This window comes from Clavelina lepadiformis, chromosome 5 (genome assembly GCF_947623445.1).
Source record: "Clavelina lepadiformis chromosome 5, kaClaLepa1.1, whole genome shotgun sequence".
Taxonomy (NCBI): Eukaryota; Metazoa; Chordata; class Ascidiacea; order Aplousobranchia; family Clavelinidae; genus Clavelina; species Clavelina lepadiformis.
In genome coordinates this window covers 16,774,707-16,801,926 of record NC_135244.1, presented here as the reverse complement: position 1 = coordinate 16,801,926, position 27,220 = coordinate 16,774,707, and the positions used below count along the sequence as shown (strand labels likewise).

The 27,220-nt window shown below is 36.7% G+C and overlaps 54 non-coding genes across 54 annotated transcripts; all 54 read left to right on the top strand.

Annotated features, from left to right (window-relative positions):
* Positions 1–716: 716 nt before the first annotated feature.
* Positions 717–788, top strand: Trnag-ucc (transfer RNA glycine (anticodon UCC)). The gene has a single exon. It is a non-coding gene; the product is annotated as a tRNA-Gly (tRNA).
* A 509-nt stretch (positions 789–1,297) lies between these two features.
* Positions 1,298–1,369, top strand: Trnag-ucc (transfer RNA glycine (anticodon UCC)). The gene has a single exon. It is a non-coding gene; the product is annotated as a tRNA-Gly (tRNA).
* A 212-nt stretch (positions 1,370–1,581) lies between these two features.
* Positions 1,582–1,653, top strand: Trnag-ucc (transfer RNA glycine (anticodon UCC)). Its single transcript has one exon. It is a non-coding gene; the product is annotated as a tRNA-Gly (tRNA).
* Positions 1,654–1,865: 212 nt separating this feature from the next.
* Positions 1,866–1,937, top strand: Trnag-ucc (transfer RNA glycine (anticodon UCC)). Its single transcript has one exon. It is a non-coding gene; the product is annotated as a tRNA-Gly (tRNA).
* Positions 1,938–2,143: 206 nt separating this feature from the next.
* Trnag-ucc (transfer RNA glycine (anticodon UCC)) lies at positions 2,144–2,215 on the top strand. The gene has a single exon. It is a non-coding gene; the product is annotated as a tRNA-Gly (tRNA).
* Positions 2,216–2,718: 503 nt separating this feature from the next.
* Positions 2,719–2,790, top strand: Trnag-ucc (transfer RNA glycine (anticodon UCC)). The gene has a single exon. It is a non-coding gene; the product is annotated as a tRNA-Gly (tRNA).
* Positions 2,791–3,569: 779 nt separating this feature from the next.
* On the top strand, positions 3,570–3,641 carry Trnag-ucc (transfer RNA glycine (anticodon UCC)). The gene has a single exon. It is a non-coding gene; the product is annotated as a tRNA-Gly (tRNA).
* A 509-nt stretch (positions 3,642–4,150) lies between these two features.
* On the top strand, positions 4,151–4,222 carry Trnag-ucc (transfer RNA glycine (anticodon UCC)). The gene has a single exon. It is a non-coding gene; the product is annotated as a tRNA-Gly (tRNA).
* Positions 4,223–4,434: 212 nt separating this feature from the next.
* Trnag-ucc (transfer RNA glycine (anticodon UCC)) lies at positions 4,435–4,506 on the top strand. Its single transcript has one exon. It is a non-coding gene; the product is annotated as a tRNA-Gly (tRNA).
* A 498-nt stretch (positions 4,507–5,004) lies between these two features.
* Trnag-ucc (transfer RNA glycine (anticodon UCC)) lies at positions 5,005–5,076 on the top strand. Its single transcript has one exon. It is a non-coding gene; the product is annotated as a tRNA-Gly (tRNA).
* A 214-nt stretch (positions 5,077–5,290) lies between these two features.
* On the top strand, positions 5,291–5,362 carry Trnag-ucc (transfer RNA glycine (anticodon UCC)). Its single transcript has one exon. It is a non-coding gene; the product is annotated as a tRNA-Gly (tRNA).
* A 210-nt stretch (positions 5,363–5,572) lies between these two features.
* Positions 5,573–5,644, top strand: Trnag-ucc (transfer RNA glycine (anticodon UCC)). The gene has a single exon. It is a non-coding gene; the product is annotated as a tRNA-Gly (tRNA).
* Positions 5,645–5,861: 217 nt separating this feature from the next.
* On the top strand, positions 5,862–5,933 carry Trnag-ucc (transfer RNA glycine (anticodon UCC)). Its single transcript has one exon. It is a non-coding gene; the product is annotated as a tRNA-Gly (tRNA).
* A 214-nt stretch (positions 5,934–6,147) lies between these two features.
* On the top strand, positions 6,148–6,219 carry Trnag-ucc (transfer RNA glycine (anticodon UCC)). Its single transcript has one exon. It is a non-coding gene; the product is annotated as a tRNA-Gly (tRNA).
* A 212-nt stretch (positions 6,220–6,431) lies between these two features.
* Trnag-ucc (transfer RNA glycine (anticodon UCC)) lies at positions 6,432–6,503 on the top strand. Its single transcript has one exon. It is a non-coding gene; the product is annotated as a tRNA-Gly (tRNA).
* Positions 6,504–6,993: 490 nt separating this feature from the next.
* Positions 6,994–7,065, top strand: Trnag-ucc (transfer RNA glycine (anticodon UCC)). The gene has a single exon. It is a non-coding gene; the product is annotated as a tRNA-Gly (tRNA).
* A 217-nt stretch (positions 7,066–7,282) lies between these two features.
* Trnag-ucc (transfer RNA glycine (anticodon UCC)) lies at positions 7,283–7,354 on the top strand. The gene has a single exon. It is a non-coding gene; the product is annotated as a tRNA-Gly (tRNA).
* Positions 7,355–7,852: 498 nt separating this feature from the next.
* Positions 7,853–7,924, top strand: Trnag-ucc (transfer RNA glycine (anticodon UCC)). Its single transcript has one exon. It is a non-coding gene; the product is annotated as a tRNA-Gly (tRNA).
* Positions 7,925–8,129: 205 nt separating this feature from the next.
* Trnag-ucc (transfer RNA glycine (anticodon UCC)) lies at positions 8,130–8,201 on the top strand. Its single transcript has one exon. It is a non-coding gene; the product is annotated as a tRNA-Gly (tRNA).
* Positions 8,202–8,692: 491 nt separating this feature from the next.
* Trnag-ucc (transfer RNA glycine (anticodon UCC)) lies at positions 8,693–8,764 on the top strand. The gene has a single exon. It is a non-coding gene; the product is annotated as a tRNA-Gly (tRNA).
* Positions 8,765–8,981: 217 nt separating this feature from the next.
* Trnag-ucc (transfer RNA glycine (anticodon UCC)) lies at positions 8,982–9,053 on the top strand. The gene has a single exon. It is a non-coding gene; the product is annotated as a tRNA-Gly (tRNA).
* A 783-nt stretch (positions 9,054–9,836) lies between these two features.
* Positions 9,837–9,908, top strand: Trnag-ucc (transfer RNA glycine (anticodon UCC)). Its single transcript has one exon. It is a non-coding gene; the product is annotated as a tRNA-Gly (tRNA).
* Positions 9,909–10,113: 205 nt separating this feature from the next.
* On the top strand, positions 10,114–10,185 carry Trnag-ucc (transfer RNA glycine (anticodon UCC)). The gene has a single exon. It is a non-coding gene; the product is annotated as a tRNA-Gly (tRNA).
* Positions 10,186–10,676: 491 nt separating this feature from the next.
* On the top strand, positions 10,677–10,748 carry Trnag-ucc (transfer RNA glycine (anticodon UCC)). The gene has a single exon. It is a non-coding gene; the product is annotated as a tRNA-Gly (tRNA).
* A 217-nt stretch (positions 10,749–10,965) lies between these two features.
* On the top strand, positions 10,966–11,037 carry Trnag-ucc (transfer RNA glycine (anticodon UCC)). The gene has a single exon. It is a non-coding gene; the product is annotated as a tRNA-Gly (tRNA).
* Positions 11,038–11,820: 783 nt separating this feature from the next.
* Trnag-ucc (transfer RNA glycine (anticodon UCC)) lies at positions 11,821–11,892 on the top strand. The gene has a single exon. It is a non-coding gene; the product is annotated as a tRNA-Gly (tRNA).
* Positions 11,893–12,097: 205 nt separating this feature from the next.
* Trnag-ucc (transfer RNA glycine (anticodon UCC)) lies at positions 12,098–12,169 on the top strand. The gene has a single exon. It is a non-coding gene; the product is annotated as a tRNA-Gly (tRNA).
* Positions 12,170–12,660: 491 nt separating this feature from the next.
* On the top strand, positions 12,661–12,732 carry Trnag-ucc (transfer RNA glycine (anticodon UCC)). Its single transcript has one exon. It is a non-coding gene; the product is annotated as a tRNA-Gly (tRNA).
* A 498-nt stretch (positions 12,733–13,230) lies between these two features.
* Trnag-ucc (transfer RNA glycine (anticodon UCC)) lies at positions 13,231–13,302 on the top strand. Its single transcript has one exon. It is a non-coding gene; the product is annotated as a tRNA-Gly (tRNA).
* Positions 13,303–13,792: 490 nt separating this feature from the next.
* Positions 13,793–13,864, top strand: Trnag-ucc (transfer RNA glycine (anticodon UCC)). The gene has a single exon. It is a non-coding gene; the product is annotated as a tRNA-Gly (tRNA).
* Positions 13,865–14,646: 782 nt separating this feature from the next.
* On the top strand, positions 14,647–14,718 carry Trnag-ucc (transfer RNA glycine (anticodon UCC)). The gene has a single exon. It is a non-coding gene; the product is annotated as a tRNA-Gly (tRNA).
* A 205-nt stretch (positions 14,719–14,923) lies between these two features.
* Trnag-ucc (transfer RNA glycine (anticodon UCC)) lies at positions 14,924–14,995 on the top strand. Its single transcript has one exon. It is a non-coding gene; the product is annotated as a tRNA-Gly (tRNA).
* A 491-nt stretch (positions 14,996–15,486) lies between these two features.
* Trnag-ucc (transfer RNA glycine (anticodon UCC)) lies at positions 15,487–15,558 on the top strand. Its single transcript has one exon. It is a non-coding gene; the product is annotated as a tRNA-Gly (tRNA).
* Positions 15,559–15,775: 217 nt separating this feature from the next.
* On the top strand, positions 15,776–15,847 carry Trnag-ucc (transfer RNA glycine (anticodon UCC)). Its single transcript has one exon. It is a non-coding gene; the product is annotated as a tRNA-Gly (tRNA).
* A 783-nt stretch (positions 15,848–16,630) lies between these two features.
* Trnag-ucc (transfer RNA glycine (anticodon UCC)) lies at positions 16,631–16,702 on the top strand. Its single transcript has one exon. It is a non-coding gene; the product is annotated as a tRNA-Gly (tRNA).
* Positions 16,703–17,470: 768 nt separating this feature from the next.
* On the top strand, positions 17,471–17,542 carry Trnag-ucc (transfer RNA glycine (anticodon UCC)). The gene has a single exon. It is a non-coding gene; the product is annotated as a tRNA-Gly (tRNA).
* Positions 17,543–18,039: 497 nt separating this feature from the next.
* On the top strand, positions 18,040–18,111 carry Trnag-ucc (transfer RNA glycine (anticodon UCC)). Its single transcript has one exon. It is a non-coding gene; the product is annotated as a tRNA-Gly (tRNA).
* Positions 18,112–18,602: 491 nt separating this feature from the next.
* On the top strand, positions 18,603–18,674 carry Trnar-ucu (transfer RNA arginine (anticodon UCU)). The gene has a single exon. It is a non-coding gene; the product is annotated as a tRNA-Arg (tRNA).
* A 205-nt stretch (positions 18,675–18,879) lies between these two features.
* On the top strand, positions 18,880–18,951 carry Trnag-ucc (transfer RNA glycine (anticodon UCC)). Its single transcript has one exon. It is a non-coding gene; the product is annotated as a tRNA-Gly (tRNA).
* Positions 18,952–19,168: 217 nt separating this feature from the next.
* On the top strand, positions 19,169–19,240 carry Trnag-ucc (transfer RNA glycine (anticodon UCC)). Its single transcript has one exon. It is a non-coding gene; the product is annotated as a tRNA-Gly (tRNA).
* Positions 19,241–20,023: 783 nt separating this feature from the next.
* Trnag-ucc (transfer RNA glycine (anticodon UCC)) lies at positions 20,024–20,095 on the top strand. The gene has a single exon. It is a non-coding gene; the product is annotated as a tRNA-Gly (tRNA).
* A 205-nt stretch (positions 20,096–20,300) lies between these two features.
* Trnag-ucc (transfer RNA glycine (anticodon UCC)) lies at positions 20,301–20,372 on the top strand. The gene has a single exon. It is a non-coding gene; the product is annotated as a tRNA-Gly (tRNA).
* A 491-nt stretch (positions 20,373–20,863) lies between these two features.
* Positions 20,864–20,935, top strand: Trnag-ucc (transfer RNA glycine (anticodon UCC)). Its single transcript has one exon. It is a non-coding gene; the product is annotated as a tRNA-Gly (tRNA).
* Positions 20,936–21,433: 498 nt separating this feature from the next.
* Positions 21,434–21,505, top strand: Trnag-ucc (transfer RNA glycine (anticodon UCC)). Its single transcript has one exon. It is a non-coding gene; the product is annotated as a tRNA-Gly (tRNA).
* A 491-nt stretch (positions 21,506–21,996) lies between these two features.
* On the top strand, positions 21,997–22,068 carry Trnag-ucc (transfer RNA glycine (anticodon UCC)). The gene has a single exon. It is a non-coding gene; the product is annotated as a tRNA-Gly (tRNA).
* A 217-nt stretch (positions 22,069–22,285) lies between these two features.
* Positions 22,286–22,357, top strand: Trnag-ucc (transfer RNA glycine (anticodon UCC)). The gene has a single exon. It is a non-coding gene; the product is annotated as a tRNA-Gly (tRNA).
* Positions 22,358–22,854: 497 nt separating this feature from the next.
* Positions 22,855–22,926, top strand: Trnag-ucc (transfer RNA glycine (anticodon UCC)). Its single transcript has one exon. It is a non-coding gene; the product is annotated as a tRNA-Gly (tRNA).
* A 214-nt stretch (positions 22,927–23,140) lies between these two features.
* On the top strand, positions 23,141–23,212 carry Trnag-ucc (transfer RNA glycine (anticodon UCC)). The gene has a single exon. It is a non-coding gene; the product is annotated as a tRNA-Gly (tRNA).
* Positions 23,213–23,707: 495 nt separating this feature from the next.
* Positions 23,708–23,779, top strand: Trnag-ucc (transfer RNA glycine (anticodon UCC)). Its single transcript has one exon. It is a non-coding gene; the product is annotated as a tRNA-Gly (tRNA).
* Positions 23,780–24,277: 498 nt separating this feature from the next.
* On the top strand, positions 24,278–24,349 carry Trnag-ucc (transfer RNA glycine (anticodon UCC)). Its single transcript has one exon. It is a non-coding gene; the product is annotated as a tRNA-Gly (tRNA).
* A 217-nt stretch (positions 24,350–24,566) lies between these two features.
* Trnag-ucc (transfer RNA glycine (anticodon UCC)) lies at positions 24,567–24,638 on the top strand. Its single transcript has one exon. It is a non-coding gene; the product is annotated as a tRNA-Gly (tRNA).
* Positions 24,639–24,852: 214 nt separating this feature from the next.
* Positions 24,853–24,924, top strand: Trnag-ucc (transfer RNA glycine (anticodon UCC)). The gene has a single exon. It is a non-coding gene; the product is annotated as a tRNA-Gly (tRNA).
* A 1,059-nt stretch (positions 24,925–25,983) lies between these two features.
* Trnag-ucc (transfer RNA glycine (anticodon UCC)) lies at positions 25,984–26,055 on the top strand. Its single transcript has one exon. It is a non-coding gene; the product is annotated as a tRNA-Gly (tRNA).
* A 1,055-nt stretch (positions 26,056–27,110) lies between these two features.
* On the top strand, positions 27,111–27,182 carry Trnag-ucc (transfer RNA glycine (anticodon UCC)). The gene has a single exon. It is a non-coding gene; the product is annotated as a tRNA-Gly (tRNA).
* Positions 27,183–27,220: the final 38 nt, after the last annotated feature.

Genomic DNA, 27,220 nt, shown 5'->3' with positions numbered 1-27,220 from the left:
TGTACATTCTATACATGATAATTGTGCACTTCAACATCAGCATCGATGGTGTAACCTTTACTATTAGAAGCAGATTTATAGATTAGCATACTTCTTTTATTTGAGGTATAAGTTATATAAATGGAAAACATTGTATTCTTGTACAACAGCAACAGCTTCGATGGTGTAACGGTTAGCATTGGTGCCTTCCAAGCACTAGTTCCGGATTCGACTCCCGGTCGACGCAGACTAACTGAATTCTTTGTTTACTTGTAGTTGATGAATAACAAGAAGAATGCATTGCATTGCATTCTGTGTACATTCTATACATAGTAATTCTGCACTGCAATATCGATGGTGTAACGTTTACTATTAGAAGCAGATTTTTATATATTAATATACTTTTTTTATTGAGGTATATCTAAGTGGAAAATATTGTATTCTTGTACAACAGCAACAGCATCGATGGTGTAACGGTTAGCATTGGTGCCTTCCAAGCACTAGTTCCAGGTTCGACTCCCGGTCGACGCAGACTAATTGAATTCTTTGTTTACTTTCAGGTGATGAATAACAAGAAGAATGCATTGCATTCTGTGTACATTCTATACATAGTAATTCTGCACTGCAATATCGATGGTGTAACGATTACTATTAGAAGCAGATTTATAAATTAGCATACTTTTTTTATTTGAGGTATATCTAAGTGAAATACATTGTATTCTTGTAAAACAGCAACAGCGTCGATAGTGTAACGGTTAGCATTGGTGCCTTCCAAGCACTAGTTCCGGGTTCGACTCCCGGTCGACGCTGACTAATTGAATTGTTTGTTTTCTTGCAGTTGATGTATAACAAGAAAGATGCATTGTATTAAGTGTACATTCTATACATGATAATTCTGCACTTCAACATCAACATCGATGGTGTAACCTTTACTATTAGAAGCAGATTTATAGATTAGCAAACTTCTTTTATTTGAGGTATAAGTTATATAAGTGGAAAACATTGTATTCGTGTACAACAGCAACAGCGTCGATGGTGACACGGTTAGCATTGGTGCCTTCCAAGCACTAGTTCCGGGTTCGACTCCCGGTCGACGCAGACTAACTGAATTGTTTGTTTACTTTCAGTTCATGCATAACAAAGAAGAATACATTGTATTCGGTATAAAACCCATGCATTGTATACAAGCATTTCAACAACAGCGTAGAAGGTGAAACATTTAGCATTAGCATTAGAAGGAGATGTATAGAATTGTGCAATTACTTTCAGTTGACGTTTACCTAAGACCAAAACATTGTTCTGTTTCAATTTAGCAACAGCGTCGATGGTGTAATGGTTAGCATTGGTGCTTTCCAAGCACTAGTACCGGGTTCGACTTCCGGTCGACGCAGACTAACTGAATTCTTTGTTTACTTTCAGTTGATGTATAACAAGAAGAATGCATTGTATTTTGTGTACATTCTATACATGGTAATTCTGCATTTCAACATCAACATCGATGGTGTAACATTTACCATTAGAAGCAGATTTATAGATTAGCATATTATTTTCAGTTGGGGTATATCTAAGTGGAAATCCTTGTATTCTTGTACAACAGCAACAGCGTCGATGGTGTAACGGTTAGCATTGGTGCCTTCCAAGCATTAGTTACGGGTTCGATTCCCGGTCGACGCAGACTAATTGAATTCTTGGTTTACTTTCAGTTGATGCATAACAAAAAAAATACATTGTATTCGATTTAAAACCGATGCATTGTATTCATGCATTTCAACATCAGCGTAGATGGTGTAACATTTAACATTAGAAGCAGATATATAATTAATATACTTTGTGTTAATTGAGGTATGTCTAAGACGAAAACATTGTATTCTTGTACAACAGCAACAGCGTCGATGGTGTAACGGTTAGCATTGGTGCCTTCCAAGCACTAGTTACGGGTTCGATTCCCGGTCGACGCAGACTAATTGAATTCTTTGTTTACTTTCAGGTGATGAATAACAAGAAGAATGCATTGCATTCTGTGTACATTCTATACATAGTAATTCTGCACTGCAATATCGATGGTGTAACGATTACTATTAGAAGCAGATTTATAGATTAGCATACTTTTTTTATTTGAGGTATATCTAAGTGAAATACATTGTATTCTTGTAAAACAGCAACAGCGTCGATAGTGTAACGGTTAGCATTGGTGCCTTCCAAGCACTAGTTCCGGGTTCGACTCCCGGTCGACGCTGACTAATTGAATTGTTTGTTTTCTTGCAGTTGATGTATAACAAGAAAGATGCATTGTATTAAGTGTACATTCTATACATGATAATTTTGCACTTCAACATCAACATCGATGGTGTAACCTTTACTATTAGAAGCAGATTTATAGATTAGCATACTTCTTTTATTTGAGGTATAAGTTATATAAGTGGAAAACATTGTATTCGTGTACAACAGCAACAGCGTCGATGGTGACACGGTTAGCATTGGTGCCTTCCAAGCACTAGTTCCGGGTTCGACTCCCGGTCGACGCAGACGAACTGAATTGTTTGTTTACTTGCAGTTGATGCATAACAAAGAAGAATACGTTGTATTTGGTATAAAACCCATGCATTGTATACAAGCATTTAAACATCCGCGTAGAAGTTGTGACATTTAGCATTAGAAGTAGATGTATAGAATTGTGCAATTAGTTTTAGTTGACGTTTACCTAAGACCAAAACATTGTTCTGTTTCACTTTAGCAACAGCGTCGATGGTGTAACGGTTAGCATTGGTGCCTTCCAAGCACTAGTACCGGGTTCGACTCCCGGTTGACGCAGACTAACTTAATTCTTTGTTTTCTTGCAGTTGATGTATAACAAGAAAGATGCATTGTATTAAGTGTACATTCTATACATGATAATTGTGCACTTCAACATCAGCATCGATGGTGTAACCTTTACTATTAGAAGCAGATTTATAGATTAGCATACTTCTTTTATTTGAGGTATAAGTTATATAAATGGAAAACATTGTATTCTTGTACAACAGCAACAGCTTCGATGGTGTAACGGTTAGCATTGGTGCCTTCCAAGCACTAGTTCCGGATTCGACTCCCGGTCGACGCAGACTAACTGAATTCTTTGTTTACTTGTAGTTGATGAATAACAAGAAGAATGCATTGCATTGCATTCTGTGTACATTCTATACATAGTAATTCTGCACTGCAATATCGATGGTGTAACGTTTACTATTAGAAGCAGATTTTTATATATTAATATACTTTTTTTATTGAGGTATATCTAAGTGGAAAATATTGTATTCTTGTACAACAGCAACAGCATCGATGGTGTAACGGTTAGCATTGGTGCCTTCCAAGCACTAGTTCCAGGTTCGACTCCCGGTCGACGCAGACTAATTGAATTCTTTGTTTACTTTCAGGTGATGAATAACAAGAAGAATGCATTGCATTCTGTGTACATTCTATACATAGTAATTCTGCACTGCAATATCGATGGTGTAACGATTACTATTAGAAGCAGATTTATAAATTAGCATACTTTTTTTATTTGAGGTATATCTAAGTGAAATACATTGTATTCTTGTAAAACAGCAACAGCGTCGATAGTGTAACGGTTAGCATTGGTGCCTTCCAAGCACTAGTTCCGGGTTCGACTCCCGGTCGACGCTGACTAATTGAATTGTTTGTTTTCTTGCAGTTGATGTATAACAAGAAAGATGCATTGTATTAAGTGTACATTCTATACATGATAATTCTGCACTTCAACATCAACATCGATGGTGTAACCTTTACTATTAGAAGCAGATTTATAGATTAGCAAACTTCTTTTATTTGAGGTATAAGTTATATAAGTGGAAAACATTGTATTCGTGTACAACAGCAACAGCGTCGATGGTGACACGGTTAGCATTGGTGCCTTCCAAGCACTAGTTCCGGGTTCGACTCCCGGTCGACGCAGACTAACTGAATTGTTTGTTTACTTTCAGTTCATGCATAACAAAGAAGAATACATTGTATTCGGTATAAAACCCATGCATTGTATACAAGCATTTCAACAACAGCGTAGAAGGTGAAACATTTAGCATTAGCATTAGAAGGAGATGTATAGAATTGTGCAATTACTTTCAGTTGACGTTTACCTAAGACCAAAACATTGTTCTGTTTCAATTTAGCAACAGCGTCGATGGTGTAATGGTTAGCATTGGTGCTTTCCAAGCACTAGTACCGGGTTCGACTTCCGGTCGACGCAGACTAACTGAATTCTTTGTTTACTTTCAGTTGATGTATAACAAGAAGAATGCATTGTATTTTGTGTACATTCTATACATGGTAATTCTGCATTTCAACATCAACATCGATGGTGTAACATTTACCATTAGAAGCAGATTTATAGATTAGCATATTATTTTCAGTTGGGGTATATCTAAGTGGAAATCCTTGTATTCTTGTACAACAGCAACAGCGTCGATGGTGTAACGGTTAGCATTGGTGCCTTCCAAGCATTAGTTACGGGTTCGATTCCCGGTCGACGCAGACTAATTGAATTCTTGGTTTACTTTCAGTTGATGCATAACAAAAAAAATACATTGTATTCGATTTAAAACCGATGCATTGTATTCATGCATTTCAACATCAGCGTAGATGGTGTAACATTTAACATTAGAAGCAGATATATAATTAATATACTTTGTGTTAATTGAGGTATGTCTAAGACGAAAACATTGTATTCTTGAACTTCAGCAACAGCGTCGATGGTGTAACGGTTAGCATTGGTGCCTTCTAAGCACTAGTTCCGGATACGAATCCCGGTCGACGCAAACTAACTGAGTTGTTTGTTTACTTGCAGTTGATGCATAACAAAGAAGAATACGTTGTATTTGGTATAAAACCTATGCATTGTATACCAGCATTTCAACATCAGCGTAGAAGGTGTGACGTTTAGCATTAGAAGCAGATGTATAGAATTGTGCAATTACTTTTAGTTGACGTTTACCTAAGAGCAAAACATTGTTCTTTTTCACTTTAGCAACAGCGTCGATGGTGTAACGGTTAGCATTGGTGCTTTCCAAGCACTAGTTCCGGGTTCGACTCCCGGTCGACGCAGACTAACTGAATTGTTTGTTTACTTTCAGTTCATCCATAACAAAGAAGAATACATTGTATTCGGTATAAAACCCATGCCTTTTATAAAAGCATTTCAACATCAGCGTAGAAGGTGAGACATTTATCATTAGAAGCAGATGTATAGAATTGTGCAATTACTTTCAGTTGACGTTTACTTAAGACGAAAACATTGTTCTGTTTCAATTTAGCAACAGCGTCGATGGTGTAATGGTTAGCATTGGTGCTTTCCAAGCACTAGTTCCGGGTTCGACTCCCGGTCGACGCAGACTAACTGAATTCTTTGTTTACTTTCAGTTGATGTATAACAAGAAGAATGCATTGTATTTTGTGTACATTCTATACATGATAATTCTGCACTTTAACATCAACATCGATGGTGTAACCTTTACTATTAGAAGCAGATTTATAGATTAGCATATTTTTTTTTTGAGGTATATCTAAGTGAAATACATTGTATTCTTGTAAAACAAAAACAGCGTCGATGGTGTAACGGTTAGCATTGGTGCCTTCCAAGCACTAGTTCCGGGTTCGACTCCCGGTCGATGCAGACTAATTGAATTGTTTGTTTACTTGCAGTTGATGTATAACAAGAAAGATGCATTGTTTTAAGTGTACATTCTATACATGATAATTCCGCACTGCAACATCAACATCGATAGTTTAACCTTTACTATTAGAAGCAGATTTATAGATTAGCATACTTCTTTTATTTGAGGTATAAGTTATATAAGTGGAAAACATTGTATTCGTGTACAACAGCAACAGCGTCGATGGTGTAACGGTTAGCATTGGTGCCTTCCAAGCACTAGTTCCGGGTTCGACTCCCGGTCGACGCAGACTAACTGAATTGTTTGTTTACTTGCAGTTGATGCATAACAAAGAAGAATACGTTGTATTTGGTATAAAACCCATGCATTGTATACCAGCATTTCAACATCAGCGTAGAAGTTGTGACATTTAGCGTTAGAAGCATATGTATAGAATTGTGCAATTACTTTTAGTTGACGTTTACCTAACAGCAAAACATTGTTTTGTTTCACTTTAGCAACAGCGTCGATGGTGTAACGGTTAGCATTGGTGCCTTCCAAGCACTAGTTCCGGGTTCGACTCCCGGCTGACGCAGACTAACTTAATTCTTTGTTTACTTTCAGTTGATGCATAACAAGAAGAATGCATTGTATTTTGTGTACATTCTATACATGGTAATTCTGCATTTCAACATCAACATCGATGGTGTAACATTTACCATTAGAAGCAGATTTATAGATTAAAATATTTTTTTTAGTTGAGGTATATCTAAGTGGAAATCATTGTATTCTTGTTCAACAGCAACAGCGTCGATGGTGTAACGGTTAGCATTGGTGCCTTCCAAGCACTAGTTCCGGGTTCGACTCCCGGTCGACGCAGACTAACTGAATTGTTTGTTTACTTTCAGTTGATGTATGACAAGAAAAATGCATAGAATTCTGTCTACATTCTATACATGATAATTTTGCACTTCAACATCAACATCGATGGTGTAACCTTTACTATTAGAAGCAGAATTCTATATTAGCATACTTTTTTTTAATTTAGGTATATCTAAGTGGAAAACGTTGTATTCTTGTACAACAGCAACAGCGTCGATGGTGTAACGGTTAGCATTGGTGCCTTCTAAGCACTAGTTACGTGTTCGACTCCCGGTCGACGCAGACTAATTGAATTCTTTGTTTACTTTCAGGTGAGAATAACAAGAAGAATGCATTGCATTCTGTGTACATTCTATACATGATAATTCTGCACTGCAATATCGATGGTGTAACGTTTACTATTAGAAGCAGATTTATAGATTAGCATACTTTTTTTATTTGAGGTATATCTAATTAAAATACATTGTATTCTTGTAAAAAAGCAACAGCGTCGATGGTGTAACGGTTAGCATTGGTGCCTTCCAAGCACTAGTTCCGGGTTCGACTCCCGGTCGACGCAGACTAATTGAATTCTTTGTTTTCTTGCAGTTGATGTATAACAAGAAGAATGCATTGTATTAAGTGTACATTCTATAAATGATAATTCTGCACTTCAACATCAGCATCGATGGTGTAACCTTTACTATTAGAAGCAGATTTACAGATTAGCATACTTCTTTTATTTGAGTTATAAGTTATATAAATGGAAAACATTGTATTCGTGTACAACAGCAACAGCGTCGATGGTGTAACGGTTAGCATTGGTGCCTTCCAAGCACTAGTTCCGTGTTCGACTCCCGGTCGACGCAGACTAACTGAATTGTTTGTTTACTTTCAGTTGATGCATAACTAAGAAGAATACATTGTATTTGGTATAAAACCCATGCATTGTATACAAGCATTTCAACATCAGCGTAGAAGGTGTGACATTTAGCATTAGAAGCAGATGTATAGAATTGTGCAATTACTTTTAGTTGACGTTTATCTAAGACCAAAACATTGTTCTGTTTCACTTTAGCAACAGCGTCGATGGTGTAACGGTTAGCATTGGTGCCTTCCAAGCACTAGTTCCGGATTCGACTCCCGCTCGACGCAGACTAACTGAATTCTTTGTTTACTTTCAGTTGATGCATAACAAGAAGAATGCATTGTATTTTGTGTACATTCTATACATGGTAATTCTGCATTTAAACATCAACATCGATGGTGTAACATTTACCATTAGAAGCAGATTTATAGATTAGAATATTTTTTTTAGTTGAGGTATATCTAAGTGGAAATCATTGTATTCTTGTACAACAGCAACAGCGTCGATGGTGTAACGGTTAGCATTGGTGCCTTCCAAGCACTAGTTACGGGTTCGACTCCCGGTCGACGCAGACTAATTGAATTCTTTGTTTACTTTCAGGTGATGAATAACAAGAAGAATGCATTGAATTCTGTGTACATTCTATACATGATAATTCTGCACTGCAATATCGATGGTGTAACGTTTAGTATTAGAAGCAGATTTATAGATTAGCATACTTTTTTATTTGAGGTATATCTAAGTAAAATACATTGTATTCTTGTAAAACAGCAACAGCGTCGATGGTGTAATGGTTGGCATTGGTGCCTTCCAAGCACTAGTTCCGGGTTCGACTCCCGGTCGACGCAGACTAACTGAATTGTTTGTTTACTTTCAGTTGATTTATGACAAGAAAAATGCATAGAATTCTGTCTACATTCTATACATGATAATTTTGCACTTCAACATCAATATCGATGGTGTAACCTTTACTATTAGAAGCAGAATTCTATATTAGCATACTTTTTTTTAATTTAGGTATATCTAAGTGGAAAACGTTGTATTCTTGTACAACAGCAACAGCGTCGATTGTGTAACGGTTAATATTGGTGCCTTCCAAGCACTAGTTACGGGTTCGACTCCCGGTCGACGCAGACTAATTGAATTCTTTGTTTACTTTCAGGTGATGAATAACAAGAAGAATACATTGCATTCTGTGTACATTCTATACATGATAATTCTGCACTGCAATATCGATGGTGTAACGTTTACTATTAGAAGCAGATTTATAGATTAGCATACTTTTTTTATTTGAGGTATATCTAATTAAAATACATTTTATTCTTGTAAAACAGCAACAGCGTCGATGGTGTAACGGTTAGCATTGGTGCCTTCCAAGCACTAGTTCCGGGTTCGACTCCCGGTCGACGCAGACTAATTGAATTCTTTGTTTTCTTGCAGTTGATGTATAACAAGAAAGATGCATTGTATTAAGTGTACATTCTATAAATGATAATTCTGCACTTCAACATCAGCAACGATGGTGTAACCTTTACTATTAGAAGCAGATTTATAGATTAGCATACTTCTTTTATTTGAGGTATAAGTTATATAAATGGAAAACATTGTATTCGTGTACAACAGCAACAGCGTCGATGGTGTAACGGTTAGCATTGGTGCCTTCCAAGCACTAGTTCCGGGTTCGACTCCCGGTGGACGCAGACTAACTGAATTCTTTGTTTACTTTCAGTTGATGCATAACTAAGAAGAATACATTGTATTTGGTATAAAACCCATGCATTGTATACAAGCATTTCAACATCAGCGTAGAAGGTGTGACATTTAGCATTAGAAGCAGATGTATAGAATTGTGCAATTACTTTTAGTTGACGTTTATCTAAGACCAAAACATTGTTCTGTTTCACTTTAGCAACAGCGTCGATGGTGTAACGGTTAGCATTGGTGCCTTCCAAGCACTAGTTCCGGATTCGACTCCCGCTCGACGCAGACTAACTGAATTCTTTGTTTACTTTCAGTTGATGCATAACAAGAAGAATGCATTGTATTTTGTGTACATTCTATACATGGTAATTCTGCATTTCAACATCAACATCGATGGTGTAACATTTACCATTAGAAGCAGATTTATAGATTAGAATATTTTTTTTAGTTGAGGTATATCTAAGTGGAAATCATTGTATTCTTGTACAACAGCAACAGCGTCGATGGTGTAACGGTTAGCATTGGTGCCTTCCAAGTACTAGTTCCGGGTTCGAATCCCGGTCGCATCAGACTAACTGAATTGTTTGTTTACTTTCGGTTGATGTATGACAAGAAAAATGCATAGAATTCTGTCTACATTCTATACATGATAATTTTGCACTTCAACTACAACATCGATGGTGTAACCTTTACTATTAGAAGCAGAATTCTATATTAGCAAATTTTTTTTTAATTTAGGTATATCTAAGTGGAAAACGTTGTATTCTTGCACAACAGCAACAGCGTCGATGGTGTAACGGTTAGCATTGGTGCCTTCCAAGCACTAGTTACGGGTTCGACTCCCGGTCGACGCAGACTAATTGAATTCTTTGTTTACTTTCAGGTGATGAATAACAAGAAGAATGCATTGCATTCTGTGTACATTCTATACATGATAATTCTGCACTGCAATATCGATGGTGTAACGTTTAGTATTAGAAGCAGATTTATAGATTAGCATACTTTTTTATTTGAGGTATATCTAAGTAAAATACATTGTATTCTTGTAAAACAGCAACAGCGTCGATGGTGTAATGGTTGGCATTGGTGCCTTCCAAGCACTAGTTCCGGGTTCGACTCCCGGTCGACGCAGACTAACTGAATTGTTTGTTTACTTTCAGTTGATTTATGACAAGAAAAATGCATAGAATTCTGTCTACATTCTATACATGATAATTTTGCACTTCAACATCAATATCGATGGTGTAACCTTTACTATTAGAAGCAGAATTCTATATTAGCATACTTTTTTTTAATTTAGGTATATCTAAGTGGAAAACGTTGTATTCTTGTACAACAGCAACAGCGTCGATTGTGTAACGGTTAATATTGGTGCCTTCCAAGCACTAGTTACGGGTTCGACTCCCGGTCGACGCAGACTAATTGAATTCTTTGTTTACTTTCAGGTGATGAATAACAAGAAGAATACATTGCATTCTGTGTACATTCTATACATGATAATTCTGCACTGCAATATCGATGGTGTAACGTTTACTATTAGAAGCAGATTTATAGATTAGCATACTTTTTTTATTTGAGGTATATCTAATTAAAATACATTTTATTCTTGTAAAACAGCAACAGCGTCGATGGTGTAACGGTTAGCATTGGTGCCTTCCAAGCACTAGTTCCGGGTTCGACTCCCGGTCGACGCAGACTAATTGAATTCTTTGTTTTCTTGCAGTTGATGTATAACAAGAAAGATGCATTGTATTAAGTGTACATTCTATAAATGATAATTCTGCACTTCAACATCAGCAACGATGGTGTAACCTTTACTATTAGAAGCAGATTTATAGATTAGCATACTTCTTTTATTTGAGGTATAAGTTATATAAATGGAAAACATTGTATTCGTGTACAACAGCAACAGCGTCGATGGTGTAACGGTTAGCATTGGTGCCTTCCAAGCACTAGTTCCGGGTTCGACTCCCGGTGGACGCAGACTAACTGAATTCTTTGTTTACTTTCAGTTGATGCATAACTAAGAAGAATACATTGTATTTGGTATAAAACCCATGCATTGTATACAAGCATTTCAACATCAGCGTAGAAGGTGTGACATTTAGCATTAGAAGCAGATGTATAGAATTGTGCAATTACTTTTAGTTGACGTTTATCTAAGACCAAAACATTGTTCTGTTTCACTTTAGCAACAGCGTCGATGGTGTAACGGTTAGCATTGGTGCCTTCCAAGCACTAGTTCCGGATTCGACTCCCGCTCGACGCAGACTAACTGAATTCTTTGTTTACTTTCAGTTGATGCATAACAAGAAGAATGCATTGTATTTTGTGTACATTCTATACATGGTAATTCTGCATTTCAACATCAACATCGATGGTGTAACATTTACCATTAGAAGCAGATTTATAGATTAGAATATTTTTTTTAGTTGAGGTATATCTAAGTGGAAATCATTGTATTCTTGTACAACAGCAACAGCGTCGATGGTGTAACGGTTAGCATTGGTGCCTTCCAAGTACTAGTTCCGGGTTCGAATCCCGGTCGCATCAGACTAACTGAATTGTTTGTTTACTTTCGGTTGATGTATGACAAGAAAAATGCATAGAATTCTGTCTACATTCTATACATGATAATTTTGCACTTCAACTACAACATCGATGGTGTAACCTTTACTATTAGAAGCAGAATTCTATATTAGCAAATTTTTTTTTAATTTAGGTATATCTAAGTGGAAAACGTTGTATTCTTGCACAACAGCAACAGCGTCGATGGTGTAACGGTTAGCATTGGTGCCTTCCAAGCACTAGTTACGGGTTCGACTCCCGGTCGACGCAGACTAATTGAATTCTTTGTTTACTTTCAGGTGATGAATAACAAGAAGAATGCATTGCATTCTGTGTACATTCTATACATGATAATTCTGCACTGCAATATCGATGGTGTAACGTTTAGTATTAGAAGCAGATTTATAGATTAGCATACTTTTTTATTTGAGGTATATCTAAGTAAAATACATTGTATTCTTGTAAAACAGCAACAGCGTCGATGGTGTAATGGTTGGCATTGGTGCCTTCCAAGCACTAGTTCCGGGTTCGACTCCCGGTCGACGCAGACTAACTGAATTGTTTGTTTACTTTCAGTTGATTTATGACAAGAAAAATGCATAGAATTCTGTCTACATTCTATACATGATAATTTTGCACTTCAACATCAACATCGATGGTGTAACCTTTACTATTAGAAGCAGAATTCTATATTAGCATACTTTTTTTTAATTTAGGTATATCTAAGTGGAAAACGTTGTATTCTTGTACAACAGCAACAGCGTCGATTGTGTAACGGTTAATATTGGTGCCTTCCAAGCACTAGTTACGGGTTCGACTCCCGGTCGACGCAGACTAATTGAATTCTTTGTTTACTTTCAGGTGATGAATAACAAGAAGAATACATTGCATTCTGTGTACATTCTATACATGATAATTCTGCACTGCAATATCGATGGTGTAACGTTTAGTATTAGAAGCAGATTTATAGATTAGCATACTTTTTTTATTTGAGGTATATCTAAGTAAAATACATTGTATTCTTGTAAAACAGCAACAGCGTCGATGGTGTAACGGTTAGAATTGGTGCCTTCCAAGCACTAGTTCCGGGTTCGACTCCCGGTCGACGCAGACTAACTGAATTGTTTGTTTACTTTCAGTTCATCCATAACAAAGAAGAATACATTGTATTCGGTATAAAACCCATGCCTTTTATACAAACATTTCAACATAAGCGTAGAAGGTGAGACATTTAGCATTACAAGCAGATGTATAGAATTGTGCAATTACTTTCAGTTGACGTTTACCTAAGAGCAAAACATTGTTCTGTTTCAATTTAGCAACAGCGTCGATGGTGTAACGGTTAGCATTGGTGCCTTCCAAGCACTAGTTCCGGATTCGACTCCCGCTCGACGCAGACTAACTGAATTCTTTGTTTACTTTCAGTTGATGCATAACAAGAAGAATGCATTGTATTTTGTGTACAATCTATACATGGTAATTCTGCATTTCAACATCAACATCGATGGTGTAACATTTACCATTAGAAGCAGTTTTATAGATTAGAATATTTTTTTTAGTTGAGGTATATCTAAGTGGAAATCATTGTATTCTTGTTCAACAGCAACAGCGTCGATGGTGTAACGGTTAGCATTGGTGCCTTCCAAGCACTAGTTCCGGGTTCGACTCCCGGTCGACGCAGACTAACTGAATTCTTTGTTTACTTTCAGGTGATGAATAACAAGAAGAATGCATTGCATTCTGTGTACATTCTATACATGATAATTCTGCACTGCAATATCGATGGTGTAACGTTTACTATTAGAAGCAGATTTATAGATTAGCATACTTTTTTTATTTGAGGTATATCTAAGTAAAATACATTGTATTCTTGTAAAACAGCAACAGCGTCGATGGTGTAACGGTTAGCATTGGTGCCTTCCAAGCACTAGTTCCGGATTCGACTCCCGCTCGACGCAGACTAACTGAATTCTTTGTTTACTTTCAGTTGATGCATAACAAGAAGAATGCATTGTATTTTGTGTACATTCTATACATGGTAATTTTGCATTTCAACATCAACATCGATGGTGTAACATTTACCATTAGAAGCAGTTTTATAGATTAGAATATTTTTTTTAGTTGAGGTATATCTAAGTGGAAATCATTGTATTCTTGTAAAACAGCAACAGCGTCGATGGTGTAACGGTTAGCATTGGTGCCTTCCAAGCACTAGTTCCGGGTTCGACTCCCGGTCGACGCAGACTAACTGAATTCTTTGTTTACTTTCAGTTGATGTATGACAAGAAAAATGCATAGAATTCTGTCTACATTCTATACATGATAATGTTGCACTTCAACATCAACATCGATGGTGTAACCTTTACTATTAGAAGCAGAATTTTATATTAGCATACTTTTTTTTAATTTAGGTATATCTAAGTGGAAAACGTTGTATTCTTGTACAACAGCAACAGCTTCGATGGTGTAACGGTTAGCATTGGTGCCTTCCAAGCACTAGTTCCGGATTCGACTTCCGCTCGACGCAGACTAACTGAATTCTTTGTTTACTTTCAGTTGATGCATAACAAGAAGAATGCATTGTATTTTGTGTACATTCTATACATGGTAATTCTGCATTTCAACATCAACATCGATGGTGTAACATTTACCATTAGAAGCAGATTTATAGATTAGAATATTTTTTTTAGTTGAGGTATATCTAAGTGGAAATCATTGTATTCTTGTACAACAGCAACAGCGTCGATGGTGTAACGGTTAGCATTGGTGCCTTCCAAGCACTAGTTCCGGGTTCGACTCCCGGTCGCATCAGACTAACTGAATTGTTTGTTTACTTTCGGTTGATGTATGACAAGAAAAATGCATAGAATTCTGTCTACATTCTATACATGATAATTTTGCACTTCAACATCAACATCGATGGTGTAACCTTTACTATTAGAAGCAGAATTCTATATTAGCATACTTTTTTTTAATTTAGGTATATCTAAGTGGAAAACGTTGTATTCTTGCACAACAGCAACAGCGTCGATGGTGTAACGGTTAGCATTGGTGCCTTCCAAGCACTAGTTACGGGTTCGACTCCCGGTCGACGCAGACTAATTGAATTCTTTGTTTACTTTCAGGTGATGAATAACAAGAAGAATGCATTGAATTCTGTGTACATTCTATACATGATAATTCTGCACTGCAATATCGATGGTGTAACGTTTAGTATTAGAAGCAGATTTATAGATTAGCATACTTTTTTATTTGAGGTATATCTAAGTAAAATACATTGTATTCTTGTAAAACAGCAACAGCGTCGATGGTGTAATGGTTGGCATTGGTGCCTTCCAAGCACTAGTTCCGGGTTCGACTCCCGGTCGACGCAGACTAACTGAATTGTTTGTTTACTTTCAGTTGATTTATGACAAGAAAAATGCATAGAATTCTGTCTACATTCTATACATGATAATTTTGCACTTCAACATCAACATCGATGGTGTAACCTTTACTATTAGAAGTAGAATTCTATATTAGCATACTTTTTTTTAATTTAGGTATATCTAAGTGGAAAACGTTGTATTCTTGTACAACAGCAACAGCGTCGATTGTGTAACGGTTAATATTGGTGCCTTCCAAGCACTAGTTACGGGTTCGACTCCCGGTCGACGCAGACTAATTGAATTCTTTGTTTACTTTCAGGTGATGAATAACAAGAAGAATACATTGCATTCTGTGTACATTCTATACATGATAATTCTGCACTGCAATATCGATGGTGTAACGTTTACTATTAGAAGCAGATTTATAGATTAGCATACTTTTTTTATTTGAGGTATATCTAATTAAAATACATTGTATTCTTGTAAAACAGCAACAGCGTCGATGGTGTAACGGTTAGCATTGGTGCCTTCCAAGCACTAGTTCCGGGTTCGACTCCCGGTCGACGCAGACTAATTGAATTCTTTGTTTTCTTGCAGTTGATGTATAACAAGAAAGATGCATTGTATTAAGTGTACATTCTATAAATGATAATTCTGCACTTCAACATCAGCAACGATGGTGTAACCTTTACTATTAGAAGCAGATTTATAGATTAGCATACTTCTTTTATTTGAGGTATAAGTTATATAAATGGAAAACATTGTATTCGTGTACAACAGCAACAGCGTCGATGGTGTAACGGTTAGCATTGGTGCCTTCCAAGCACTAGTTCCGGGTTCGACTCCCGGTCGACGCAGACTAACTGAATTCTTTGTTTACTTTCAGTTGATGCATAACTAAGAAGAATACATTGTATTTGGTATAAAACCCATGCATTGTATACAAGCATTTCAACATCAGCGTAGAAGGTGTGACATTTAGCATTAGAAGCAGATGTATAGAATTGTGCAATTACTTTTAGTTGACGTTTATCTAAGACCAAAACATTGTTCTGTTTCACTTTAGCAACAGCGTCGATGGTGTAACGGTTAGCATTGGTGCCTTCCAAGCACTAGTTCCGGATTCGACTCCCGCTCGACGCAGACTAACTGAATTCTTTGTTTACTTTCAGTTGATGCATAACAAGAAGAATGCATTGTATTTTGTGTACATTCTATACATGGTAATTCTGCATTTCAACATCAACATCGATGGTGTAACATTTACCATTAGAAGCAGATTTATAGATTAGAATATTTTTTTTAGTTGAGGTATATCTAAGTGGAAATCATTGTATTCTTGTACAACAGCAACAGCGTCGATGGTGTAACGGTTAGCATTGGTGCCTTCCAAGTACTAGTTCCGGGTTCGACTCCCGGTCGCATCAGACTAACTGAATTGTTTGTTTACTTTCGGTTGATGTATGACAAGAAAAATGCATAGAATTCTGTCTACATTCTATACATGATAATTTTGCACTTCAACTACAACATCGATGGTGTAACCTTTACTATTAGAAGCAGAATTCTATATTAGCAAATTTTTTTTTAATTTAGGTATATCTAAGTGGAAAACGTTGTATTCTTGCACAACAGCAACAGCGTCGATGGTGTAACGGTTAGCATTGGTGCCTTCCAAGCACTAGTTACGGGTTCGACTCCCGGTCGACGCAGACTAATTGAATTCTTTGTTTACTTTCAGGTGATGAATAACAAGAAGAATGCATTGCATTCTGTGTACATTCTATACATGATAATTCTGCACTGCAATATCGATGGTGTAACGTTTAGTATTAGAAGCAGATTTATAGATTAGCATACTTTTTTATTTGAGGTATATCTAAGTAAAATACATTGTATTCTTGTAAAACAGCAACAGCGTCGATGGTGTAATGGTTGGCATTGGTGCCTTCCAAGCACTAGTTCCGGGTTCGACTTCCGGTCGACGCAGACTAACTGAATTGTTTGTTTACTTTCAGTTGATTTATGACAAGAAAAATGCATAGAATTCTGTCTACATTCTATACATGATAATTTTGCACTTCAACATCAACATCGATGGTGTAACCTTTACTATTAGAAGCAGAATTCTATATTAGCATACTTTTTTTTAATTTAGGTATATCTAAGTGGAAAACGTTGTTTTCTTGTACAACAGCAACAGCGTCGATTGTGTAACGGTTAATATTGGTGCCTTCCAAGCACTAGTTACGGGTTCGACTCCCGGTTGACGCAGACTAATTGAATTCTTTGTTTACTTTCAGGTGATGAATAACAAGAAGAATACATTGCATTCTGTGTACATTCTATACATGATAATTCTGCACTGCAATATCGATGGTGTAACGTTTACTATTAGAAGCAGATTTATAGATTAGCATACTTTTTTTATTTGAGGTATATCTAAGTAAAATACATTGTATTCTTGTAAAACAGCAACAGCGTCGATGGTGTAACGGTTAGAATTGGTGCCTTCCAAGCACTAGTTCCGGGTTCGACTCCCGGTCGACGCAGACTAACTGAATTGTTTGTTTACTTTCAGTTCATCCATAACAAAGAAGAATACATTGTATTCGGTATAAAACCCATGCCTTTTATACAAACATTTCAACATCAGCGTAGAAGGTGAGACATTTAGCATTAGAAGCAGATGTATAGAATTGTGCAATTACTTTCAGTTGACGTTTACCTAAGAGCAAAACATTGTTCTGTTTCAATTTAGCAACAGCGTCGATGGTGTAACGGTTAGCATTGGTGCCTTCCAAGCACTAGTTCCGGATTCGACTCCCGCTCGACGCAGACTAACTGAATTCTTTGTTTACTTTCAGTTGATGCATAACAAGAAGAATGCATTGTATTTTGTGTACATTCTATACATGGTAATTCTGCATTTCAACATCAACATCGATGGTGTAACATTTACCATTAGAAGCAGTTTTATAGATTAGAATATTTTTTTTGTTGAGGTATATCTAAGTGGAAATCATTGTATTCTTGTTCAACAGCAACAGCGTCGATGGTGTAACGGTTAGCATTGGTGCCTTCCAAGCACTAGTTCCGGGTTCGACTCCCGGTCGACGCAGACTAACTGAATTCTTTGTTTACTTTCAGTTGATGTATGACAAGAAAAATGCATAGAATTCTGTCTACATTCTATACATGATAATGTTGCACTTCAACATCAACATCGATGGTGTAACCTTTACTATTAGAAGCAGAATTTTATATTAGCATACTTTTTTTTAATTTAGGTATATCTAAGTGGAAAACGTTGTATTCTTGTACAACAGCAACAGCGTCGATGGTGTAACGGTTAGCATTGGTGCCTTCGAAGCACTAGTTACGGGTTCGACTTCCGGTCGACGCAGACTAATTGAATTCTTTGTTTACTTTCAGGTGATGAATAACAAGAAGAATGCATTGCATTCTGTGTACATTCTATACATGATAATTCTGCACTGCAATATCGATGGTGTAACGTTTACTATTAGAAGCAGATTTATAGATTAGCATACTTTTTTTATTTGAGGTATATCTAAGTAAAATACATTGTATTCTTGTACAACAGCAACAGCGTCGATGGTGTAACGGTTAGCATTGGTGCCTTCTAAGCACTAGTTACGGGTTCGACTCCCGGTCGACGCAGACTAATTGAATTCTTTGTTTACTTTCAGGTGAGAATAACAAGAAGAATGCATTGCATTCTGTGTACATTCTATACATGATAATTCTGCACTGCAATATCGATGGTGTAACGTTTACTATTAGAAGCAGATTTATAGATTAGCATACTTTTTTTATTTGAGGTATATCTAATTAAAATACATTGTATTCTTGTAAAACAGCAACAACGTCGATGGTGTAACGGTTAGCATTGGTGCCTTCCAAGCACTAGTTCCGGGTTCGACTCCCGGTCGACGCAGACTAATTGAATTCTTTGTTTTCTTGCAGTTGATGCGTAACAAGAAAGATGCATTGTATTAAGTGTACATTCTAAAAATGATAATCCTGCACTTCAACATCAGCATCGATGGTGTAACCTTTACTATTAGAAGCAGATTTATAGATTAGCATACTTCTTTTATTTGAGGTATAAGTTATATAAATGGAAAACATTGTATTCGTGTACAACAGCAACAGCGTCGATGGTGTAACGGTTAGCATTGGTGCCTTCCAAGCACTAGTTCCGGGTTCGACTCCCGGTCGACGCAGACTAACTGAATTATTTGTTTACTTTCAGTTGATGCATAACTAAGAAGAAAACATTGTATTTGGTATAAAACCCATGCATTGTATACAAGCATTTCAACATCAGCGTAGAAGGTGTGACATTTAGCATTAGAAGCAGATGTATAGAATTGTGCAATTACTTTTAGTTGACGTTTATCTAAGACCAAAACATTGTTCTGTTTCACTTTAGCAACAGCGTCGATGGTGTAACGGTTAGCATTGGTGCCTTCCAAGCACTAGTACCGGATTCGACTCCCGGTGGACGCAGACTAACTGAATTCTTTGTTTACTTTCAGTTGATGCATAACAAGAAGAATGCATTGTATTTTGTGTACATTCTATACATGGTAATTCTGCATTTCAACATCAACATCGATGGTGTAACATTTACCATTAGAAGCAGATTTATAGATTAGAATATTTTTTTTAGTTGAGGTATATCTATGTGGAAATCATTGTATTCTTGTACAACAGCAACAGCGTCGATGGTGTAACGGTTAGCATTGGTGCCTTCCAAGCACTAGTTCCGGGTTCGACTCCCGGTCGCATCAGACTAACTGAATTGTTTGTTTACTTTCGGTTGATGTATGACAAGAAAAATGCATAGAATTCTGTCTACATTCTATACATGATAATTTTGCACTTCAACATCAACATCGATGGTGTAACCTTTACTATTAGAAGCAGAATTCTATATTAGCATACTTTTTTTTAATTTAGGTATATCTAAGTGGAAAACGTTGTATTCTTGCACAACAGCAACAGCGTCGATGGTGTAACGGTTAGCATTGGTGCCTTCCATGCACTAGTTACGGGTTCGACTCCCGGTCGACGCAGACTAATTGAATTCTTTGTTTACTTTCAGGTGATGAATAACAAGAAGAATGCATTGCATTCTGTGTACATTCTATACATGATAATTCTGCACTGCAATATCGATGGTGTAACGTTTAGTATTAGAAGCAGATTTATAGATTAGCATACTTTTTTATTTGAGGTATATCTAAGTAAAATACATTGTATTCTTGTAAAACAGCAACAGCGTCGATGGTGTAATGGTTGGCATTGGTGCCTTCCAAGCACTAGTTCCGGGTTCGACTCCCGGTCGACGCAGACTAACTGAATTGTTTGTTTACTTTCAGTTGATTTATGACAAGAAAAATGCATAGAATTCTGTCTACATTCTATACATGATAATTTTGCACTTCAACATCAACATCGATGGTGTAACCTTTACTATTAGAAGCAGAATTCTATATTAGCATACTTTTTTTTAATTTAGGTATATCTAAGTGGAAAACGTTGTATTCTTGTACAACAGCAACAGCGTCGATTGTGTAACGGTTAATATTGGTGCCTTCCAAGCACTAGTTCCGGGTTCGACTCCCGGTCGAAGCAGACTAATTGAATTCTTTGTTTACTTTCAGGTGATGAATAACAAGAAGAATACATTGCATTCTGTGTACATTCTATACATGATAATTCTGCACTGCAATATCGATGGTGTAACGTTTACTATTAGAAGCAGATTTATAGATTAGCATACTTTTTTTATTTGAGGTATATCTAAGTAAAATACATTGTATTCTTGTAAAACAGCAACAGCGTCGATGGTGTAACGGTTAGAATTGGTGCCTTCCAAGCACTAGTTCCGGGTTCGACTCCCGGTCGACGCAGACTAACTGAATTGTTTGTTTACTTTCAGTTCATCCATAACAAAGAAGAATACATTGTATTCGGTATAAAACCCATGCCTTTTATACAAACATTTCAACATCAGCGTAGAAGGTGAGACATTTAGCATTAGAAGCAGATGTATAGAATTGTGCAATTACTTTCAGTTGACGTTTACCTAAGAGCAAAACATTGTTCTGTTTCAATTTAGCAACAGCGTCGATGGTGTAACGGTTAGCATTGGTGCCTTCCAAGCACTAGTTCCGGATTCGACTCCCGCTCGACGCAGACTAACTGAATTCTTTGTTTACTTTCAGTTGATGCATAACAAGAAGAATGCATTGTATTTTGTGTACATTCTATACATGGTAATTCTGCATTTCAACATCAACATCGATGGTGTAACATTTACCATTAGAAGCAGTTTTATAGATTAGAATATTTTTTTTAGTTGAGGTATATCTAAGTGGAAATCATTGTATTCTTGTTCAACAGCAACAGCGTCGATGGTGTAACGGTTAGCATTGGTGCCTTCCAAGCACTAGTTCCGGGTTCGATTCCCGGTCGACGCAGACTAACTGAATTCTTTGTTTACTTTCAGTTGATGTATGACAAGAAAAATGCATAGAATTCTGTCTACATTCTATACATGATAATGTTGCACTTCAACATCAACATCGATGGTGTAACCTTTACTATTAGAAGCAGAATTTTATATTAGCATACTTTTTTTTAATTTAGGTATATCTAAGTGGAAAACGTTGTATTCTTGTACAACAGCAACAGCGTCGATGGTGTAACGGTTAGCATTGGTGCCTTCGAAGCACTAGTTACGGGTTCGACTTCCGGTCGACGCAGACTAATTGAATTCTTTGTTTACTTTCAGGTGATGAATAACAAGAAGAATGCATTGCATTCTGTGTACATTCTATACATGATAATTCTGCACTGCAATATCGATGGTGTAACGTTTACTATTAGAAGCAGATTTATAGATTAGCATACTTTTTTTATTTGAGGTATATCTAAGTAAAATACATTGTATTCTTGTAAAACAGCAACAGCGTCGATGGTGTAACGGTTAGCATTGGTGCCTTCCAAGCACTAGTTCCGGGTTCGACTCCCGGGCGACGCAGACTAATTGAATTCTTTGTTTTCTTGCAGTTGATGTATAACAAGAAAGATGCATTGTTTTAAGTGTACATTCTATAAATGATAATTCTGCACTTCAACATCAGCATCGATGGTGTAACCTTTACTATTAGAAGCAGATTTATAGATTAGCATACTTCTTTTATTTGAGGTATAAGTTATATAAGTGGAAAACATTGTATTCGTGTACAACAGCAACAGCGTCGATGGTGTAACGGTTAGCATTGGTGCCTTCCAAGCACTAGTTCCGGGTTCGACTCCCGGTCGACGCAGACTAACTGAATTCTTTGTTTACTTTCAGTTGATGCATAACTAAGAAGAATACATTGTATTTGGTATAAAACCCATGCATTGTATACAAGCATTTCAACATCAGCGTAGAAGGTGTGACATTTAGCATTAGAAGCAGATGTATAGAATTGTGCAATTACTTTTAGTTGACGTTTATCTAAGAGCAAAACATTGGTCTGTTTCACTTTAGCAACAGCGTCGATTGTGTATCGGTTAGCATTGGTGCCTTCCAAGCACTAGTTCCGGATTCGACTCCCGCTCGACGCAGACTAACTGAATTCTTTGTTTACTTTCAGTTGATGCATAACAAGAAGAATGCATTGTATTTTGTGTACATTCTATACATGGTAATTCTGCATTTCAACATCAACATCGATGGTGTAAAATTTACCATTAGAAGCAGATTTATAGATTAGAATATTTTTTTTGTTGAGGTATATCTAAGTGGAAATCATTGTATTCTTGTACAACAGCAACAGCGTCGATGGTTTAACGGTTAGCATTGGTGCCTTCCAAGCACTAGTTCCGGGTTCGACTCCCGGTCGATGCAGACTAACTGAATTGTTTGTTTACTTGCAGTTGATGTATAACAAGAAAGATACATTGAATTGTGTGTACATTCTATACATGATAATTTTGCACTTCAACATCAACATCGATGGTGTAACCTTTACTATTAGAAGCAGATTTATATATATTAGTATACTTTTTTTTATTGAGGTATATCTAAGTGGAAAACATTATATTCTTCTACAACAGCAACAGCGTCGATGGTGTAACGGTTAGCATTGGTGCCTTCCAAGCACTAGTTACGGGTTCGACTCCCGGTCGACGCAGACTAATTGAATTCTTTGTTTACTTTCAGGTGATGAATAACAAGAAGAATGCATTGCATTCTGTCTACATTCTGTACATAGTAATTCTGCACTGCAATATCGATGGTGTAACGTTTACTATTAGAAGCAGATTTATAGATTAGCATACTTTTTTTATTTGAGGTATATCTACGTGAAATACATTGTATTCTTGTAAAACAGCAACAGCGTCGATGGTGTAACGGTTAGCATTGGTGCCTTCCAAGCACTAGTTCCTGGTTCGACACCCGGTCGACGCAGGCTAATTGAATTCTTTGTTTTCTTGCAGTTGATGTATAACAAGAAAGATGCATTGTATTAAGTGTACATTCTACACATGATAATTCTGCACTTCAACATCAACATCGATGGTGTAACCTTTACTATTAGATGCAGATTTATAGATGAGCATACTTCTTTTATTTGAGGTATAAGTTATATAAGTCGAAAACATTGTATTCGTGTACAACAGCAACAGCGTCGATGGTGTAACGGTTAGCATTGGTGCCTTCCAAGCACTAGTTCCGGGTTCGACTCTCGGTCGACGCAAACTAACTGAATTGTTTGTTTACTTTCAGTTCATGCATAACAAAGAAGAATACATTGTAGTTGGTATAAAACCCATGCATTGTATACAAGCATTTCAACATCAGCGTAGAAGGTGAGACATTTAGCATTAGAAGCAGATGTATAGAATTGTGCAATTACTTTCAGTTGACGTTTACCTAAGAGCAAAACATTGTTCTGTTTCAATTTAGCAACAGCGTAGATGGTGTAATGGTTAGCATTGGGGCCTTCCAAGCACTAGTTCCGGGTTCGACTCCCGGTCGATGCAGACTAACTGAATTGTTTGTTTACTTTCAGTTGACGCATAACAAGAAGAATGCATTGTATTTTGTGTACATTCTATACATGGTAATTCTGCATTTCAACATCAACATCGATGGTGTAACATTTACCATTAGAAGCAGATTTATAGATTAGCATAATTTTTTTAGTTGAGGTATATCTAAGTGGAAATCATTGTATTCTTGTACAACAGCAACAGCGTCGATGGTGTAACGGTTAGCATTGGTGCCTTCCAAGCACTAGTTCCGGGTTCGACTCCCGGTCGACGCAGACTAATTGAATTGTTTTTTTTATTGCAGTTGATGTATAACAAGAAAGATGCATTGTATTAAGTTTACATTCTATACATGATAATTCTGCACTTCAACATCAACATCGATGGTGTAACCTTTACTATTAGATGCAGATTTATAGATTAACATACTTCTTTTATTTCAGGTTTAAGTTATATAACTGGAAAACATTGTATTCGTGTACAACAGCAACAGCGTCGATGGTGTAACGGTTAGCATTGGTGCCTTCCAAGCACTAGTTCCGGGTTCGACTCCCGGTGGACGCAGACTAACTGAATTGTTTGTTTACTTTCAGTTCATGCATAACAAAGAAGAATGCAATGTATTTGGTATAAAACCCATGCATTGTATACAAGCATTTCAACATCAGCGTAGAAGGTGAGACATTTAGCATTAGAAGCAGATGTATAGAATTGTGCAATTACTTTCAGTTGACTTTTACCTAAGACCAAAACATTGTTCTGTTTCATTTTAGCAACAGCGCCGATGGTGTAACGGTTAGCATTGGTGCCTTCCAAGCACTAGTTACGGGTTCGATTCCCGGTCGACGCAGACTAATTGAATTCTATGTTTACTTTCAGGTGATGAATAACAAGAAGAATGCATTGCATTCTGTGTACATTCTATACATAGTAATTCTGCAATGCAATATCGATGGTGTAACGTTTACTATTAGAAGCAGATTTATAGATTAGCATACTTTATTTTTTTGAGGTATATTTAAGTGGAAAACATTGTATTCTTGTACAACAGCAACAGCGTCTATGTTGTAATGGTTAGCATTGGTGCCTTCCAAGCACTAGTTCCGGGTTCGACTCCAGGTCGAAGCAGATTAACTGAAATATTTGTTTACTTGCAGTTGATGTATAACAAGAAAGATGCATTGTAATCTGTTTACATTCTATACATGATAATTCTGCACTTCAACATCAACATCGATGGTGTAACCTTTACTATTAGAAGCAGATTTATATACATTAGTATACTTTTTTTTATTGAGGTATATCTAAATGGAAAACATTGTATTCTTGTACAACAGCAACAGCGTCTATGTTGTAATGGTTAGCATTGGTGCCTTCCAAGCACTAGTTCCGGGTTCGACTCCCGGTCGACACAGACTAATTGAATTGTTTGTTTTCTTGCAGTTGATGTATAACAAGAAAGATGCATTGTAATCTGTTTACATTCTATACATGATAATTCAGCACTTCAACATCAACATCGATGGTGTAACCTTTACTATTAGATGCAGATTTATAGATTAGCATACTTCTTTTATTTGAGGTATAAGTTATATAAGTGGAAAACATTGTATTCGTGTACAACAGCAACAGCGTCTATGGTGTAACAGTTAGCATTGGTGCCTTCCAAGCACTAGTTTCGGGTTCGACTCCCGGTCGACGCAGACTAATTGAATTCTTTGTTTACGTTCAGGTCATGAATAACAAGAAGAATGCATTGCATTCTGTGTACATTCTATACATAGTAATTCTGCACTGCAATATCGATGGTGTAACGTTTACTATTAGAAGCAGATTTATAGATTAGCATACTTTTTTTATTTGAGTTATATCTAAGTGAAATACATTGTATTCTTGTAAAACAGCAACAGCGTCGATTGTGTAACGGTTAGCATTGGTGCCTTCCGAGCACTAGTTCCGGGTTCGACTCCCGGTCGACGCAGACTAATTGAGTTCTTTGTTTACTTTCAGGTGATGAATGACAAGAAGAATGCATTGCATTCTGTGTACATTCTATACATAGTAATTCTGCAATGCAATATCGATGGTGTAACGTTTACTATTAGAAGCAGATTTATAGATTAGCATACTTTATTTATTTGAGGTATATTTAAGTGGAAAACATTGTATTCTTGTACAACAGCAACAGCGTCGATTGTGTAACGGTTAGAATTGGTGCCTTCCAAGCACTACTTCCGTGTTCGACTCCAGGTCGACGAAGACTAACTCAATTCTTTGTTTACATTCAGTTGATGTATAACAAAGAAGAATACATTGCATTCGGTACAAAACCCATGCATTGTATGCCAGCATTTCAACATCAGCGTAGATGGTGTGACATTTTGCATTACAAGCAAATGTATAGGATTGTGCAATTAGTTTTAGTTGACGTTTACCTAAGAGGAAAACATTTTTCTTTTTTACTTCAGCAACAGCGTCGATGGTGTAACGGTTAGCATTGGTGCATTCCAAGCACTAATTCCGGGTTTGACTCCCGGTCGACGCAGATTAACTGAATTCTTTTTTTACTATCGATTGATGTATAACAAGAAGATTGCTTTGTATTCTGTGTACATTCCATAAATGGTAATTCTGCATTTAAACATCAACATTGATGGTATAATATTTACTATTAGAAGCAGATTTATAGATTGGCAAACTTTTTTTTAATTGAGGTATAACTAAGTGGAAAACATTGTATTCTTGTACAACAGCAACAGCGTCGATGGTGTGACGGTTAGCATTGGTGCCTTCCAAGCACTAGTTCCGGGTTCGACTCCTGGTCGACGCAGACTAATTGAATTCTTTGTTTACTTTCAGGTGATGAATAACAAGAAGAATGCATTGCATTCTGTGTACATTCTATACATAGTAATTCTGCTTTGCAATATCGATGGTTTAACGTTTACTATTAAAAGCAGATTTATAGATTAGCATACTTTTTTTATCTGAGGTATATCTAAGTGAAATACATTGTATTCTTGTAAAACAGCAACAGCGTCGATGGTGTAACGGTTAGCATTGGTGCCTTCCAAGCACTAGTTCCGGGTTCGACTCCCGGTCGACGCAGACTAATTGAATTCTTTGTTTTCTTGTAGTTGATGTAC